The sequence below is a fragment of the Vanessa tameamea genome, chromosome 5 (assembly GCF_037043105.1).
Source record: "Vanessa tameamea isolate UH-Manoa-2023 chromosome 5, ilVanTame1 primary haplotype, whole genome shotgun sequence".
In the NCBI taxonomy this organism is placed as follows: Eukaryota; Metazoa; Arthropoda; class Insecta; order Lepidoptera; family Nymphalidae; genus Vanessa; species Vanessa tameamea.
Genome location: NC_087313.1, coordinates 11928702 through 11947841, shown reverse-complemented (window position 1 = coordinate 11947841; position 19140 = coordinate 11928702). Strand labels below are relative to the sequence as shown.

At 32.9% G+C, this 19140-nt stretch overlaps 1 protein-coding gene across 1 annotated transcript in view; it reads right to left on the bottom strand.

The window, feature by feature from the left end:
• LOC113392504 (protein obstructor-E-like) overlaps positions 1–11261 on the bottom strand; it is a 37245-nt gene extending 25984 nt beyond the window's left edge. The window contains exon 1 of the mRNA XM_026628974.2: positions 11120–11261. The gene's annotated coding sequence lies outside the window, so the exon portion shown is untranslated. The remainder of the gene's footprint in view (positions 1–11119) is intronic.
• Positions 11262–19140: the final 7879 nt, after the last annotated feature.

The following is a 19140-nucleotide window of genomic DNA, read 5'->3' as shown; positions in this document are numbered from 1 at the left end:
ATCATTGTCATTAATATTTTTATTTGACAATGAGGCAATAACGAACATTATAAACATAACTATTCTTTGTGTGATTCATCTGTGAAAATCACAAGATTTTTTATGAATGAAATAAAAGATTAGTTTAACTTTATAGATTTATAATAAAAAATGATTTTTCCAAAGCAATTACGATAAAAAAGACAATGGAACAGAGTAAACGTAATCAGAGAACATCGTGCAGTTTTATTACAACGTTGTACTGTTTTTCTTATTGAAATGTGCCATAATATTTTTCTCACGCACTGCGATTGCATCAGTGATCGTCCTCGGGAAAAAAATGAGTGTCGCAAGAGTAGCGTGAATCGTAAGAGAAAGCGACGCAATTAGCAGCTGTGACGTAAACTCGCTCCCGGCCGGACCGGATAGTCTGTAGACGCCTTAAACGGTACAGGAAATGTGATTTTTCCTTTCTAAGCTGTTAAAAGTCCGTTGGAAACGTTTATCGGTGCGTTGAACACTTTGAATTTTACTGATACATGTCATAAATAAATTAACGTTTATGGTAAAAATCTGCACACATAATTTCTCGTATTCTGGTTTCTGTTAAGTAGTGTTTTTTTTTTTAATTCGTTGTCTATGATGTGATATAAATTAATATAAACATTGGACAACATAACATACATTACTTTGATCCCAATGTAATTAGCTAAAGCACTTGTGTTATGGAAGATCAGAAGTAACGATGGTACCACAAACACCCAGACCCAAGACATCATAGAAAACTAATGAACTTTTTATACATCGATTCCGTGAATCGAACCCGGGGCCTCGGAGTGGCGTACATGAAAACCGGTGTACACACTACTCCACCACGGAGGTCTTCAATGTGATATGACTTTTGTAGATCTGTCTGTCAATGATCTCTCAACCTATAATAAGTTAGCTTAGTGACATTTATGGCCAAAGAGCAATACAAATATGTTATAGCTGGGTTTTGAGGGTTGGTGAGTTGGCCTGTGTTTATATGCACTAGGTATAGAACATCTTGGAACCAATAGTTGGAGGGGCGTTGGCGGTATAATTTTGTTCATTAATTATTGTTTTTTTAACTGAGTGATTGTTATTAGAAACCGTTAAGACTTTCTAGTGTTATTAAGTAACAAATACACAAACTTTCGCTTTTGTAATATTGCTAAGATGTATAACGTGTTCTTGGCATGATGCAGTTGGTGGAACTAATTTCGCGAATGCAATAAATATATGTAACAGGAAATAGGAAGAGGAGCGCGATTTAATTGACTATACTCGTAATACGTGTTAAATGCTACACATCATTGGTCCCTAATGTGTTTTTTTCAATTTTTTCGTTATGGTTCCGTATAAAGTGTAGATTATTACTAAAACAAAGTCGTGTGTCTGAGTGTTCAGCTTATGTGACGACAAATCTGACACGACCAGAAAGGGACCAGGCGTGGGGCGAACAGCTTAAGTGCTTTCCAGTGCACAGTGTACAAACTTCCAACTTAAAGACCCAGAACCAGGAACTCACGATCTGTTGCCTTATATCTAGCCACGAGACCAACGAAGCAGTCAACAAATGAATATAAAGCTAAATACGCTGCATTTTGATACAGAACAACAATCTTCCTCTCTGTTATGCTTTGCAAGGTATTTAAGCTAGAACCGGGGGTCTATGATGCTACGGTTCTAGTAGCATGACTGTTAGTACAATGGCTGAGCTGCCATGTTCGTTTTAAAAAAATATATAATTTTTTAACATAATAACTGTGTAATCATATTTTTATTTAACTTAAATATATTGATGTTTATTTGTATGGATTTCAGCGAGAATAACTATAACTTCGTCTGATAGTAATCACCACAAATATTATGCGCCAAGTTATTAAGTGTTTTAATTCATACGATAAAAACGGGATTGCTATGTTTCACCTGAACATGACTACAGATACTTGTTTGGAATTAGCGAACATGGCCGAATTATTAATTAATAAAATTACTCGTCCTGCATACTAATGACTTTGCCGTTTGATATCATAGCGGCTTTATTAATATTTCAATATTAGACTCTGAATTAGACGGAGAGAATGGATGGATTATGGTTAAACTTATAATTGTCAAGTTCTAGTACTCCTGATCGAGTTCAAAGAACAACTAACTATGCATGGGATTTTTAATACTTGTGCAGTGTCACAAGCATGTGCATGAACACAGGTGTATTTATATTATTACACTTATAGTTCAATAAGAGGGCAATTAGACAAGATCAGCGAGAGCTTTCTGTCCTGTTCTGTGCTTGGGTAGCTTTTAAATTTCGAACTGTTACGGAGAATTTCTTGACAGAGAAACACAATATATTGTTTGTCAGTACAGAGTCTTTTTTTCAGGACCTCATGATCTGCAGACCAGAGCTAGGCTAGACGAGGGAGGCAGGCGAGGTAGGCGAGGCAGGTTATGCTAATTTAAATAAAATAATTCAATTTCAATAAACAAATTTACGATAAAAAAGTACTGATACTAGTTATCAAAATAGCAAATAAATAAAAGAATCTAAAAAAAATAGGTTTAAGCAACAAATTCTATCCGAGAATAAAATACATTTTGGTTTAGTTGGAGAAATTTTAAGTAAAAAAAAATAGAAAAAGTTATTTGAAAAGTTGGATAGCAAATTATAAAGACGACATTTTATTCCGGTAAATAAAAAATTACATTAAAAAGCGACTCACTTCGGTCTATTTAGGAAAGAGTTTCAATTTTGTTAAATTAAAACCGGACTTATTTAACAAAATTAAGATTCTCAAAGAGGACGGATTTGTGAGCATTAACTTAAATAAAATATGAGTTTTTAAAGTGAATTAAGTATATTTTTTTTGTATATGTGGCAAACATGGAAATCTGCAACATCAAAGGGCTTGCAGGTGCGTTGCCGGCCTTTAAGAAATGTATACGCTCTTTTCTTGAAGGTTCCCAAGTCGTATCGGTTTAGTAGCTAGCTGTATTTGTGATAGAGCTAAACACTCATAATTTGTGGTGTTATGTTCGGATTTAAAGGACGAGTGAACCAGTTTAATTATAACTATATGAGCATTCAATTCTCTTTGCTGGCTATGCATTAGAGATATAGGCTATTAATAAAGATTTTTCAGTGCCGTTGTGGTTCCTCTGCCTTAATAAACGTAGGACATTTAAATTAAAAAAAAATAAAAAACCACTTACGAATTTTAATTACAATAAAACCTTATATATTACATAAAGATTTATATTTATTTATGAAGCGAATGTGTTAGTTGACGAAAATAAAAACCATTACTTCAGTCATTTATTCAAAGCTCATTTACAAAATCCGTTATCCGCTGTTTATGACTTTGTGTTGAAAGTATCATAGATCGTGTCAAGCATGTTCTGCGTGACAAATCACTAAGCACACGTTATGGAATACAAATTGTCAAATTGTTGACACTTTTTGAACTTCGGCTACAAGTGTTTAATGGCTCATTTTTATTTACGTAACATAAAAGTTGCGTGTTAGAAAACTCTTGTTGTCGCCTTTAATACCAATTTTCTACTACTAATATATACGTATAATGTTTTAGGCGGTTTTGTCTGTACGTAATATATAAAAAGGTTTAATGTAAGGTTTTGATATTGATTTTTAAACTTATTCTAGGAATTATATTTGTTTGCAATTAGTAGTCTATGAGGTATTACAAGACCAGCTACCCGTCTTGGCTTGGCATGGGTATTCCTGCCCGTCTCGGCTTGGTATATGATAAGGATCAACGAGAGGCAGACACGCAGCATCGTCGCGGTAGCATGCGAAAGAGATCCCGCGGCGCCCATCGAAGAGACGGAAAGGGTTTCGCCGGTGTTTAGTGGGTATTCCGGTATACTAGGGTGTACTAGGCGTCCTGGGCACCATCGAGTCCCACGTCAACCTCCTCACTTCATGTGGGGGAAACGCGTAATGCGTTTTTCCATCGAAATAAAGGCAGACAGGTAGATGCGGCTGGGGGACATTTTATATAGTGATATTTTGCTTGGATCGACAATATCACGTGATATTCGTGTATATCCCATTATTAAAAATATTCTCATGTGATAAATTATCTTTCTCTTATCTTGTCTGTGTGAAGTTAGAACGGATAGGTGGTTAATAAATAATTGTGACTAAGCTTAAGTAAGGTCACTCCTGACACGCCTCGCAATCAGCGCATGCGTTGTTGAAGTTTTTTTTATTTATTTTATAACAAGTTGTTATATTGTTTTTAATAATTGTAATATTTTATACATTTGTAATTCTCTGTGTGTTTTAATGTTAAATGTTGTGTATTCATTTTCCTTTTTTTATTAATTGATTTTATGTTTTTGTTAAATTGTTGTTGTTGTTTTTTCCGTCGTCCGTAGTCGTTAAATATAGTAAAGTAAAATTGATTATAAGCTTGAGATAGAGCTGAGTAGCTATTTATGATGTCACACGGGTAGGTAGTTAAAACTTTACATATTTTTAAGTTAATTTCTTTGTTTATATTTTGTAATATGTTCTTTAAACATATTTTGTTGTTCGACCCTGTATTGCTCTTAAACACTATAAATTATGACTGTATATTATATTATATCTTCAGTCAATCAATCGCGATCTTTGCATATCTTAGCAGTGCAAGCAGTGGACCTATATTTATGTTTTTTTATTATCAAAGCAATTTTTTCAAATGAAATATTAATTTTGATTAATTAACAACAAACAACTCTAAATTCAAATAAAATATTACAAGCATTTAAAAACAGCTTTTTATGAGAACTTATAAAACTATAATTTAACTTTATAAGATCACAATCATTTTTGAAAATTTGAGGAAAATATTTAGGAACTCTCATGTTTAAAAAAAACAAATGACTACGCTTAGTTCTAAAATATATTTATCGATAACCCAAAAGCTTTAGCATTAGCCATCAAACAAAAAACATCGGTTGACAAACGGAATAGATTAAATTTACTGTTTATATATATATATATATATATATTATACTAGAAAGAGATCCAAGATACTCAATAATTAGGCAGGAGTTAGTATTTTTAATGCTTAGTTGATCAACTTCACTCCAAATGTGAGTCCGAAGTCGCGGCCGTAACTAGTTAAAGAAATATTATTCTTGTGTGTAACGCGTTTCAGCGCGTTTGTACATTACAACAACATGCGTTAAGTACGCGGCTTAGGCGTTAGGTAACATAATTGATGATACTCGTGTTCTGAATGTGGTAATGAATGAGGTGTCATTTTTAATTTCGTTATACGTTATAAACACTGGTTGTTAGTACAATGAATATTTAATGCGTTCGATTTCGTTTCGAATTATGTAAAATTGTTTTGTAGTATTCGATTCTGTTGAGCTATTTTGTAAGAGATACGAAACTCATCGCGGTACACGTTCGTGATATCAGGGGGGGGGTTTTCTTTGTGCTAAAACGAAAAGACCGGTAAAGTAATATACGTAAAACTTATTCTAGAGAATGCAGCACATTTCGGAGAAGGTTTTAGTTAGAACTATCAGATAACGTCTGCCGATGGTTTTGCTTGCAGTCATTGTGATATTTATAGGAATATGTGCTAAAAAACTTTTCACTGTACATCAGTTTTTTGTTTGGTGTTTTGATTGACTGTAGCAAGTTTGACTATGACAGTTAAAATTACTCAAATAATTTATAATCTGTGGAAAAATCTTTGTTTCACAATAAAATTATTGTTTCTATTTATCATTAAATCACACTGATTTAAACTATTGTTTAGACATATGCTGTAAAATAAAAATATCAATTTAATTCTTGCTAATAGCACCCTTGGACCTTCACCGTGGAGTTGGGTCGGGGCGTATCAATATTATGCAATTGAAGAGTTTATTAGTCTTAATGCCTTATTAAAATGATATAAAACTACTAAAACATACAAGGATTTACTATTAGGAAAAAAATAATTTTGTACGCAAGGATTATGAATGCCAAATGTTTCAATTAAATTTGTATAATATATTTCAACGTTAAAATGCTGATATCATTCTTGCCACCATACAACACCTTCATGATTTGTACAGTAACTTTTTATCTGCATATAATTAAGACATTCATGTAAATATTTTTTATGTAAATACATAAAATTACTTCAGAGCACAAGTTACACACGACCGACGCGAACTCAGGTTTCCTCCCTTCCTCTAATCCATAATCCGACAAGACCGTTCGGAACGACCGGAAAGAGATCAAGCCTTTATGTAGTAAAGGCTGTGCTTGTTTTCTCATCAACGGTATCCTTAGCGGTAGCCTTAGAAGCTACTAGACAAACGAAACCGTCAGTAGAAACACATAGGAACAAAACCAATATTGCTTTCCAGTTACCAAGAATACTTCGAAGAACCGTTTGTTAGCAATAACCACAATTGTGTTTGTTGTCGTGAAATAATTTTACTGCGAAAATACACTAATATTTATAAACTAGCTGTGCTGGCGACTTCGTGCGCGTTTGAATTTATCCTAAGTTTTTTATCCTAAGTTACTCCTTATTACATCAGCTATCTATCCAGTAAAAGTCCCATCTAAATCGGTCCAGTCGTTCCAGAGATTAGCCCGAACAAACAGACAGACAATATTCTCTTTGGTTATGGTAATGGAAAAAATAAATCGAAATTGAATTGTATTACTAAAATAGCAGAACAGGGAATTCCCCGAAGCATCTCCTAGCCATTTAACCTTTAGCTTCAGACGTTGTAATTGGTTCATTTATAAATTCAAAGTACAACAATTTAATGATAATCTCTCGCTGTTCGTGAAACAAATTATTCATATATATGTAATGACTATGCGATGTCTGTACGTCTTTTAATTCGTCAATATTGCATGAGTGTAAATTTGCATATGACTGTTAGTCAATATTGTGAACGTGTAACGAATTATATTTGCTTAGAATATATTATGTAATATATTATGTAATAATATTTACTAATGTTTTCGCTGACAGTTATTTGTTTAAGTAAAGAAAGATGTTAGTTTTGTCGGTAGTTTGGTGTTTAGTACGTTTTTACTTGCAACTTTCAATTGTTGCAATGTTTTCAAATGTGTGTAACATCTTTAACTTTTAATGCTAAGATATTTTTATACATGTGTATATGACTCCTTATTGCTTCCGCTGTTTACAATGGGACTGATACGTTTTCTACTCAGAGAAACGGAAAGTTTTTTGAACGGAATTTGAAAAGTAGTTAGTAAAAATATCAACGTAAATAATGTTTATGTAAATACATTGAACGTAAAGATTATAAGCTTGTAAATATTTAAATTTAAAAACAACACAAAGACGAAAGAGAAGCAGAAGTATTCTTAAAAAATGTTTTTTTTTTTTTTAATATATTTTGAATACTTATTAGCTCGAATCGAAAAACTAATTTTCGACTGATTTCATTTTATTTATTACTCTCAAAACTAAATGCAATTATATTTATAAACGACGTATAAATTTATAAATTGCACCAATTTAATAATACAACTTTACTGAGACGTAAGGAGTAAACAAGAGTTTATTTTAATTTGGAACTACAGGATGTTTGCTCAATGTTAGGTATGTCCAAAGGCGATCCTAAAAGTTTTGCACCCAAAAGGACATGTATAAGATCTCCATTAACGGTTCAAAACATACTGTATAGCGAACTATAAATAGTATAACATATGTACCTAAACATTCTACATATATTATTGGCTTGAGGATAAAAGCTTTTAAATAATAAATAAGGCATAATATTCTGCAAATGATTATTTACTATTATTAGATTAGTTAATATTCTTTGATTATTATTCTAGTTTTTTTCTGTTCTAGATAGTTCGATGAACCCGCTTCAATCGATCCCGGAGGATCAACGGGGTTCAAAATATTAATAAGCTATAAATAACTACGGAAGATTTCGCCTCGATTGGTCACATATATGCTACGTTCAGCAGCATATATACATTATATATGATTAATAGTGTTATACAATATATATCGTATCTATATATATTTTTTAAATTTGGAATGAAGCTAGTACGACGAAGATAGAACATAGACTACTTTTTCATACCTAAAACCTACGAGAGCCTCATTAAAACGCTGTTAAAGCTGCAGACGAAAATTAAAAAATATCCTATAAAATTCCTCGTCAAAACTATAGGAGCAATATAGTGGAATATATTATAAATACATTGTCATATTAGAAGGTCATAGCCCAACAGGATTGTTAGTCCACTTCGAAATTTAACAAGATGACAGTATCGAATTGTTAATTATTTCTCCGTGCATTAAAATAGTTCCATATCAGCGGCTGTCGACTGATTTACATGACAACTAAATATAAAATTGAAATAACTCAGATCTAGATCTCAGAACTATATAGATAATATCTAGACCGGATCAGTTTACATGAATATCGAACTAGTTAACGATACTGGTACGTAATACATTCGACTATTTATATAATGTATAAGATTGTTTACCGTTGACGTTCAATGTTACTGTTTATATAAAGGTCATACGACAAATAAATAGTTATTTAGAGCTAAATAATCGAGTTGGAGCTAAGTACAAATTATGGGACTTCTTAACAGGCTGTAAATTTCCAACTGCTGGGCTAATGCCTCCTCTCCGTTTGAGGAGAATGTTTGGAGCATATTCCACTACGGTGCTCCAATGCGGGTTGGTGGAATACACATGTAGCAGAATTTCTTTGAAATTAGACAGATGCAGGTTTCCTCACGATATTTTCCTGCATCGCTGAGCACGAGATGAATTATAAAGACAAATTAAGCACATGAAAATTCAGTGGTACTTGCCTGGGTTTGAACCCGCAATCATCGGTTAAGATGCACGCGTTCTAACCACTAGGCTATCTCGGCTCTTAAATATTTATGAAATGGAAACATGTGTGACTCTTAGCTTAACTTAAAATTGCTGAGTATTTGAAATGAAATTTTACTTAATTTAAAAAGCACCTTTGAGAATTAAATATACGCCGCCACCTAAGTCGGAATATGAAAAGTTTATAAAGAGAATAGCCAGCGAGAAACTCAGTAGTTACTCTTTTTTATCAATCAAAAAATATACATGATTTAAAACCTTTAAACGCTCCCAATTAACAAAAAACAGACATAAACGCACACTATTTTTCTTTCACACACACATACATTTTAATACACACAGACAATAAATTCTATAAAATAATTTCTATCAACTATTGGTCAATTTCTTTATGGTTAGATTCGATAACAACTGTTAACATATCATTGTAAATGTTGCTAATTACAAATAAACGAGTAAATAAAAAATCGTATACTTTTTATTATGGTATTGATAAGTTGACGAGCAAATGGGCCACCTGGTGGTAAGTGGCCACCATTGCTTACATCGCTAATGCGCCACCAATCTAGGGAACAAGATGTTATGTCCCTTGTGCCTGTAGTTGCACTGGCTTACCACCCTTTAAACCAGAACACAACAAGGCTAAGTACTTCTGTGTGGCAGTAGAATATCTGATGAATAGGTGGTACCTACCACGACGAACTTGCACAAAGTATAATGCACCAATAAATTAAGTTTATGTATCCTCTGGCTACGAATACAATCCAAATTATTCTTTACGCAAATAGCTTGTTACAAACACTTTTAAAGCGTCTTCATATGAGATAAGCAAAAATGAAAGCTGTTTTTTGATTGATTAAAAAGTTATTAACAACTTATTTTTCGTTTATTCTCTAAAGAATCATTCCTTAGTGATAGTTTTACATTAAATTTAAACCTGTAACATGATGATTCAAAAATACTTATAAAAGGAATATTTTTTATTTTTATATCTCAATGATTATATAGGTATTAAATTTATATTCTGTAGGTAAAATCAATATAACTGTACTATTTATGAATCGAGTCAAATATTCATTAATAAATGATATTTATTGATGTGTTCACCATTTTTCATAGAAATTGGCGCGGTAAGTTTAACCATTTCCGATGGCGATTTAACCATTGGCGATGTACGCCACAAATCTTAGAAACTAAGTTGTGATGGGACATTATAGCACATAAAGACTTAGTTGGTGTGCCTGTAATTGCACTGGCTCACTCACCTTTCAAACCGGAACACAATAATACTAAGTATTGCAGCTTGTTGTTAGAATATAGTATGTAGGGTGGTACCTAACCAGAGGGGCTTCCACAAAGCTCTACCAAGTTATATTCGTAATATTTACTTTGTTTATATATACATATATGTACATAAGCCAAAAGTGTAAATTTAATTTTAACCGATTTCAATCAAAGTAGGTTTACAATTCGCTAATATTTCTTTTATTTTTAAATTTCAAGAAAATAATTGTTTCTTTTTTTTATTGTTAAAATTCTATATCCTTTGTAATATAAGGTATGGCTGTTTAATAAGTTGTTCACTGTGCTATGGAATTTTGAAGAGCCGTCAAGAAATACCAGTAAATGTCAAAACACACTGTGTGTGTGCTCAAATTTATCACGGAACTGGACTCGAACTCGCGACCTTTAACATCAGGTACGCTGACCTCTTTAGATGAGCATATAGTTATTTAAATTTACATAAAATTGATTAGTTATAAAGTTTATATTTAAAAAGATTTTCCTGTACATAATTTTATTGAATAAAAAAAAATTAAACGTAGAATATAAATAATTCTATTAAAAAATCTGATATATTTTTCTTTTAATGTTTTGTAGCAAAGATCACAATTATAGAGCCATTAAATAAATAAATATTATTATGATAATCGTACATTATTATGGTAATTATAGTTGTTGTATAACAACCGCAAATATCACACATACATATTCATTAATCACATATCTTCTGACAAACCAAGAATACTTTCACTATCTGGTGCTCATGATCCATGACATAACATCGTATAAAAAATTGTCTATATTATTAAAAAAAAATTAAATGACCTCCTTGGAAACTTCGAAAAGTTCTAGAACTATGTAAATAATTTTTAAAATAATATTTTAATGACTGCAATATTTATTTAAAAGATTTAAAAATGTAATTAAAACTGAAAACTACTTATGGTGCATATAAAACTTACTTTTTTCGCAGATCTGGCACGCACTTTAAAAAAAATAAACAAATTGAAACGCGTTTAAAAATGGAAGCGACTTGGTCGGTATACGAAGTATGACTGGGGAGGCGTCGTTGGCGCAGGTGAATGTGAACGTCACTTACCACTCTTGTTTCGCTAAAGTAACCCGCCTTGTTGGATATACTTGTGGTCATCATCTGCAGCGAATTAATTACCTGTCTCTTTAAATTGGTAGGTATAACTTCAGCTGTCTTGTGCGTTGAACTTTGCGGTCTATTTGAGTTCGATTGTTATGCTCCTCAGCACACGGACTCAAATTTATTCAACGTCATGGCGGAGCTTTTAACGTCGTTTTATTCTATAAATAGCCTGGTCCATTTCATTTGTCCATTGTTAGAATTTAATTGAAACTGTATCAAAAAAGTATTTATTATAGATATTTGTTTTTAATAAAATATATTGTAAATATTTAATGCGTTAGTCGAAAAAATTAAAAAAAAAGTATATGAGGAATTATTCGAATAACGTCGAGAATCAATCTTTAATTATTTCCGCATTTCAACAAGCTGATAGACTTGTAATTTAGTTGGTCCATACAACGTACAATAAGTTTTAAAATAATGCAGTAGAATGTAGTTCACGAACAAAGCGTGAAATCTGTTTATAATTTAATTGTTGTCTGTCTAAGAATAATAGTTTGAAAATAGAACTCATAAATATTAACGGTTAAATAAGCCGTTTTCTAAAAGAAGTATCAATTCGTTAATATAAATTGAAATACATTTTTTTTCTTAAATAAAAACTTAGTTTTAATGCACGGCTGTGTTTTAACAACATAAGGAGTGGATCATACAAGTGACATACCTTCAATGTAACTGCAATGCCATCCACCGGCCTACTTTATTTATCGCCTAAGTATCCATTATTGAAACAGTTAATAACAAACAGATAAATAAGCCATAAATAACTTTCATGAAATACTTTTTAAGCATAAACACAAGGTCCAACAAGGTCCGCATACTTTTTTTTTTTACAAAATTAAACACGTATTCAAAACGTCAAGGTCTGTTCAAGGCGAGGATGCGTACAGGAATGCCGATACATTTTTTTTTACTCATGAACGGAAAACTTGCTAATGATGTTTTGTAAGGCTGTCTATTGTACTACTTTGTTAGAAGAATGCATTTTTAATCTATAACGTGACTACGGTGATTAAATATACATATTTTCATAGCGTTTTAAAATTCCGTAGTAATTTATCATGTTCTTAATTTAGTACGGAAATACGTTTTCTCCGTATTAATAATTTAAAATAATACCTATATTAGAAACGAGTAAGATCGCTTGTTTGATAAAATATCTACATATTTGAAAGACTTGTTTGTCAAAAGATTCTTAGGTAGGATTGATGCCTTTCCCAACTAGGTCGCGGCTTCGATTCTTGTATTTTGACGTGAAATTGTACTAATTAGTACAAAATCACATTAATCGTCACGGTAACATGAGAGAGCGATCCCGTGGCGCCCGTCAACGAGACGGGGACTGTACCGCTGGTTTTTAGGGGGTATTCTAGTGTACTAGGGCAAGCTAGGCGTCCTGGGCATCGAAGAGTCCCACGTCACGTGCATTTTTCCTGCGAAAAAAAAAGAAACAAGATTCACGTCTAGCGGCATGGTTATTACAACCGGCCGACTTACTGTCAAGGGTTCTATTCCCATTCGTACCAAATATATAAGCAAATTATGTTATACTTGTGTATTTACTTTGTTCCGAAAGTTGTATGGTATAGTCTGTGACATTTCGGGTAAGTTCTCACCAATTCGCGACATTGAGAACTTATTGATATGTAAAGCATGCTGTGAATATATCCTAGCTGGATAATGGCTTCCTATTAAGGAGAGGGTTGACGATAGTCCAATTGGATTTACTGTAGTAGACACTTTCCGAAACATGCAAGACAACTCACGATATTTTCCGTCACGGCCACAATAAAAGTCAGTGGATCGAATCTTCCGTTAAGGATCACTTGATCTAGCATCTGAAGCACCTCCGCTCTGAAACTGTTATAAGTACATTTTTTTTTTGAGATTATTCGTGTGAAGCCAAATTAAGTTTTCAAATAGAATACTGTACGTGTAAAAGAAACACCTGGTACTAATTGGTCACCACCGCCCACAGATATTGGCGCTGTAAGAAATACTAACCATGGCGTATTGGCCGTGTGCTTACATGGCCAATACGCCATGGTTAGTACATCACTCTCTCTCTAAATATAAATTCTTAAATTTTCAATAACCATCCATTTCAAAGTTTTAAGTCCACTTCGTGCTCCTTAGCCTCTATTCCACCAACGTCTTTCGGATTCGTCGGTCTTTTCGTAGTTTTAATTAAACTTCACTGTTTTTTTAATGAAATTCTATTAACGCGTAGACGTTAAATATTTTAAGAAATGATAATATTTTTTATTAAATATACATATATTAAGCATGTATGTATTAAGCATACACGGGAATCTGATTAAACTAGGTTGTCGAGGATACTTTTACTTTTGTTTGCATTGTATAATGAGTTGAGTGAATAAGGCTAAGTTTACACAAATTAAATTTATATTTTTTTTAATTTATTATTACTGGTTTCCATCAGCGGTTTCACTTGCCCGTGAGAATGCGGATGCAGATGTTGTGTAGATTTTTCCGGGATAAAAAGTGCCAAGTAACAAATCACATGATTTTGTAGACTATAATAATCTGTATCAAATTCTATTCAGCTTTGTTCTAGTGTGATCGAGTCACAAACATCCATCCCAACTTTCGTATTCATTAACATAAGACCATCTGTAAGTTAATCCTATTTAAATTATGCAATGTATGCTAAACAATTATATAATTTATATTCTAAGCCGAGCGACAACAATAAACATGTACTGTAAAACTATCAATAGGTACCCACGACACAGGAATACCTAGTGTGGGTACCACCGGACATCTCATTGTATAATGTTGTTTTTTGTTAATAAACATGTTTTGTTTTGTTTGTTTTGTTTTGTATTTATAATGTTAGTGAGATGAAAAAAAAAAGGATTATGTATGACTAATTACAGGATTTATTATGAATTGAGCAAGGATAGAATAAATAAAACATAAACGTAGAAATCAATTTTAAATGTCTTATATGATCTTCATTATGAACTACAACAAATAGAAATAGTTTTGTACTTTCAATGAAATAGGAGATGGTTTCTTTATGTCTTAGTATTATTGGAAACCTTTTTTATATACTATTTGACCATCCCGGTTTTCTGTGGTAGCAACACCTTGGCTCTTAAAGTTGGTACCGCATTAATTGTGTGAAAAATGAATAATATTTCTTATAGCACCAATATTTATCTGGGCAGTGGGAAGGTACCATATAACAAGAAAATCAATTAATTTAGTTATATAAAAAACCTTACTCTTAAAGACTTTTGCGGAGTTATTAAATATATTATCTCGTGTGACCGCCGCTTTAAACTCGCCCACTCGCTAGCCTTGACGCGGCAGATGCTGGGACGCGCTCTGCATACAACGATGCTCTTACCTGTTTTATAGATAAAAAAAATAAATGCTTTTAATCTACTGTTTTTCACAAAAATCTACTCTTAACTTTTTAATATGTTGATAAAATATTTTTACTACGGCTTAATTTCCTACAAATCATTTAAGTAATAAAATAATCGTTTGTCGTGGCTCAGCCTGCGTCAGGCGGCGCAGGTGTTTGTGTGCGTGTGTGTCCTATGTAATTTTTTGTATCTGTGTACAAAATGTTATGATGAGCGATTGAGAAAGCGTTACAGATAAACATTAAACGACACTTGCGCGTTTTCTGTTTTTAGATTTACCCTACGGTTTTACGCTTCATCGAACGCTTCAAATCAAAGTTCGTTTAGCATCTTTCAAAAGTAGCTCGGGTATTTTTTTCTAAAACATCAACCGTATCAATAAGAAATAAATCGAATGACATCTCACTTTTTGTCGCCTGTCAATTCCCAATGGTACGTCACTTATTAAGAATTCAAGACAAACTCTTTGGTAATTTTATTGAAGGAATAAATCCAAGGAATCGTAGTGTATAATATATTTTATATACAGAACAAAAGAATAAGTTCACCGGATATTCTTCGTATTCTGCACGGGCTCTCGTATTTATGAGGTTCCGGCGAATACGACGTACTAGCTGTTTTATTCATACTGTAAGTTTTTTTTTTTAATATTATAAACATTTAGTATATAAAATGTAAGATCGACTTTGTGTGCAACGATAATAATATCGTCTTAATCGACTTAAGAGGTAAGGCAAGGCAATTCGGTTTTATTATTAAACATAATACTCGTAAATAGTTTCTTACGTTTTTTGTTTGGGAAGCTATACTTATAAAGAACTACGCTTGGTCTCATTTAAAAGTCTGTTACATTTTGGTAAAATATTATATTACTAACATAAGGTATTTTTATTTATTTCGCACTGAGATTACATTTTCTTATTAAGTGAGAAAGATGCTTAGTGTTAACAAGTAGCACATAGGCGCCCAGCTATTGTGGCATATAATAACTATTCTCAATTATATTTATCTTAGTGATTTATTTACCAATACCTTATTTCTATAATTCATTAATATTAATCATTTCGTTAATCACCATAGTAATAAATTACGCTGTGAACAATAATTAAACCTTACTAGTTCGTAAACTGACTTCCGATTATTTGATATAAAAAAGGTAGTACGCGCCAAAGGAGGACATTCGGTTGTTTTAATAAATCCTGGCACAACGTTACGCTGTCCGAGTATTATAAATTCAAGTGTACCAATTATTGGAGTATGTTTTATTTTCATAAAAACCTAGAAACCCACAAGTGTTAACATCAGTGACTGACGTGATATAAATGATAACTATCTAATCATCACCCGGCGTAGAGTATTTGCGTACGAAAAAGAGTCACCGTGTAACACGATCATGAAATGTCACAGAGTGATATACGACATTGATTATAATAGTAACATTTGAACAAAACACGCATCCACGCATTTGCTTGGTGGTAGGGCTTTGTGCAAGCCCGTCTGGGTAGGTACCACCCGCTCATCAGATATTCTACCGCCAAACAGCAGTACTCAGTATTGTTGTGTTCCGGTTTGAAGGGTGTGTGAGCCAGTGTAACTACAGGCACAAGGGACGTAACATCTTGGTTCCCAAGGTTGGTGGCGCATTGGTGATGTAATGAATGGTTAATATTTCTTACAACGCCATTGTCTATGGGCGGTGGTGACCACCATACATCAGGTGGCCCATTTGCTCGTCCGCCTGCCGTTATCATACAAAAAAAATATCCAAATAGTCAGTAAACGTAAACCTAGCAATTGGTCACCACCGCCTGTAGATACTGACTCAGTAAGAAATGTGCTTCCCACCTTGGGAACTAAGATATTATGTCCCTTGTGCCTGTACTTAAACTGGCTTACTTGGGTTTCAAACCGAAATACACTGAGTGGTTACCCAGATGGGTTTGCGCAAACACTGGACCATCTCAGCTTGTAACGATTGGAGGTCAATAGCCAATAAGTATTAAAAAATAGCAAACAATCCGTAAATTTTCCCAAAATCACCAGCGAATGTTTGCTTCGGAAATTGTTTCCAACTACTTACTTTACTTGTTCCAATGTTTGCGTGTTAGAAATACCTAGATGTGCTACAATGTCATCTGAGTTCCGCAGGTTTCCTCGCGATGTCTTTCTTGTCAACAGAATGCAAGGTACTTTACACTCTGCCTAGGTATTGCATAGATTACCAGATTTTCCATATTGCCGGTAACATAACCATGTCATGGCACAGATAAACGTCAACAGTACCTATATTATTAATCTATACTAATATATAAAGCGGAAGAGTTTGTTTGTTTGTTTGTTTAAACGCGCTAATCTCAGGAACTACTGGTCCGATTTGAAAAATTCTTTTTTTGTTGAATAGTCCATTTATAGAGGAAGGCTTTAGGCTATATAACATTACGCTGCGACCAATAGGAGCGCAGCGACAGTGAGAAATGTTGCAAAAACGAGGAAAATTATTCACATTTATGGACTTTCGATGCGTGCGCAGCATAAACGTTTTAAGTTACTCAAAAAATGTGTATGAAAGATATATTCCTCTTTTAATAATAAAAAAAAAGTCCGTGACACTATATGTCTATTTGTTAAGAGTGTGCTAGCAGGCGGGGCGCGGCGGCGGCTGAGGGGGAGGCGGGTCAGCCCCGCCGCCGCGCTCGCCACTCTCACCCGCGGTGTAGTTCTGCGAAGTAGCAATGCACATAATGACTTAAAAAAATTAACATTCTTAATAGTTAAATTATTTATCAAAATTAGGTTTTGTTATCAGCTTATTTGCTCATTATTTTTTATCGTTTAAAATCGATTACATTTAAATCATAATCTGCTGTAGTTTTAACTTACGATATAAGATAAAATTTCAATGAACATTCCTTCGTACTTTGCAAGTAAACAATTCAAACGTTTCACGGTATAAATAAGGTATAAAAATAACATTACACACGTAAAAAAGTTCAAAATGGCGAGCGATACTTTCACCGATGCAGATTAATCATCACTGAGAAAATAAATTATGCAAATAAGCAAATAGGTGAATATCGTTTAAAATGACTACACAAATAAATTAGTAGTTCAATATTTCAAGTAATTTCTATTACGTTCAAGCATATTCAACACGGTTGTACTATAATCACCTTATGAAATAATAACACCAAAGGAGAAACAATCTAAACTTCTTATTGTTCGGTTTGTTTATCTTATTACGTTTAAGTTAATATTATTTGTTTTCAACCGACTTCAAAAAGGAGGAGGTTATCAATTCGTCTGTATTTTTTTTTTTTATATGTTTGTTACCTCATAACTTTTCACTGGATTTTGATAATTTTTTTTTGTTTGAAAGGTAGTGCTTCCCGTGGGGCCACATTTTAATTTTATCCTGTTACGATGATGGTATCCCTATGAAAACGATATAAGTCCTAAATGTGCATTATGTATGTGCACGATAAATAGGTGAATAACTCAAAATTGTGCCAACCAATTTTAATGATTCTTTTTTTATTATAAAGGATATACTTCAAGGGTACTATGGTGAAAGTTTGGTAAGGTTCTGAGCATAGGATCCTTGACAAAGTAACGGTACGGAAGGGAACGGAACAATTCTAAGGAGCACGTTAGCGATACTCGGCCGAATCTTTTAGAAACAAAAATTTTGACAAAAAAAAAAACCGACTTCAAAAGAGAAAAAAAGTAATATGCTCTAAAAAGTAAAAAATAATTGCTTATTATTCTACAACTTAATAATCAAGTAACTTATTCTACTTACCAATATGTAGGTACGTTCTGTGTTTCCACGCAAGGAGATAAGTATGTACCTACCCACTTTAAATCTAACTTAACACAAACCTATGAATAACAAACAATGATCACAATATTTTTTAGATTTATACTATGTAAAATGAAATTAAAAATATTTAGACTATTTAAAAGTCAGCAAAGTTATTACGATAATATATTATAGTTAAAATTATTGTTATTTTCGGAGGCGGTGTCAGCCAAGGTAGGTTTGTAAATATATGATATACTCCAAATTTGTAAATCTGGTCTATCGATAAATACACTTCTTCTTGATGTTTTTTAAACCCTATACGTACATAGTGGTCCTATATAATGACAGAAAATTGGAATCAAAATTGAGTGTTTAAGCAAACATGTCTACCGTCAGGTATTACAATTCATGAACTTTTCTCCTAATCCAAGACAAAGAAAAGTCATTCAGATTTACTATTACATTTCCTGTTGAACGTTTTGTTTGTTTAGGCAGAGTATGAATTTTGTTTGTGATTTATTTATTTACAATTGACTTTTTCTTTTGTCTTACATCCAGATGTCGATACACCTGCATCGAATTGTTAACAAAAAAAATATTCGCAATCGTACACTATTGTACAATATT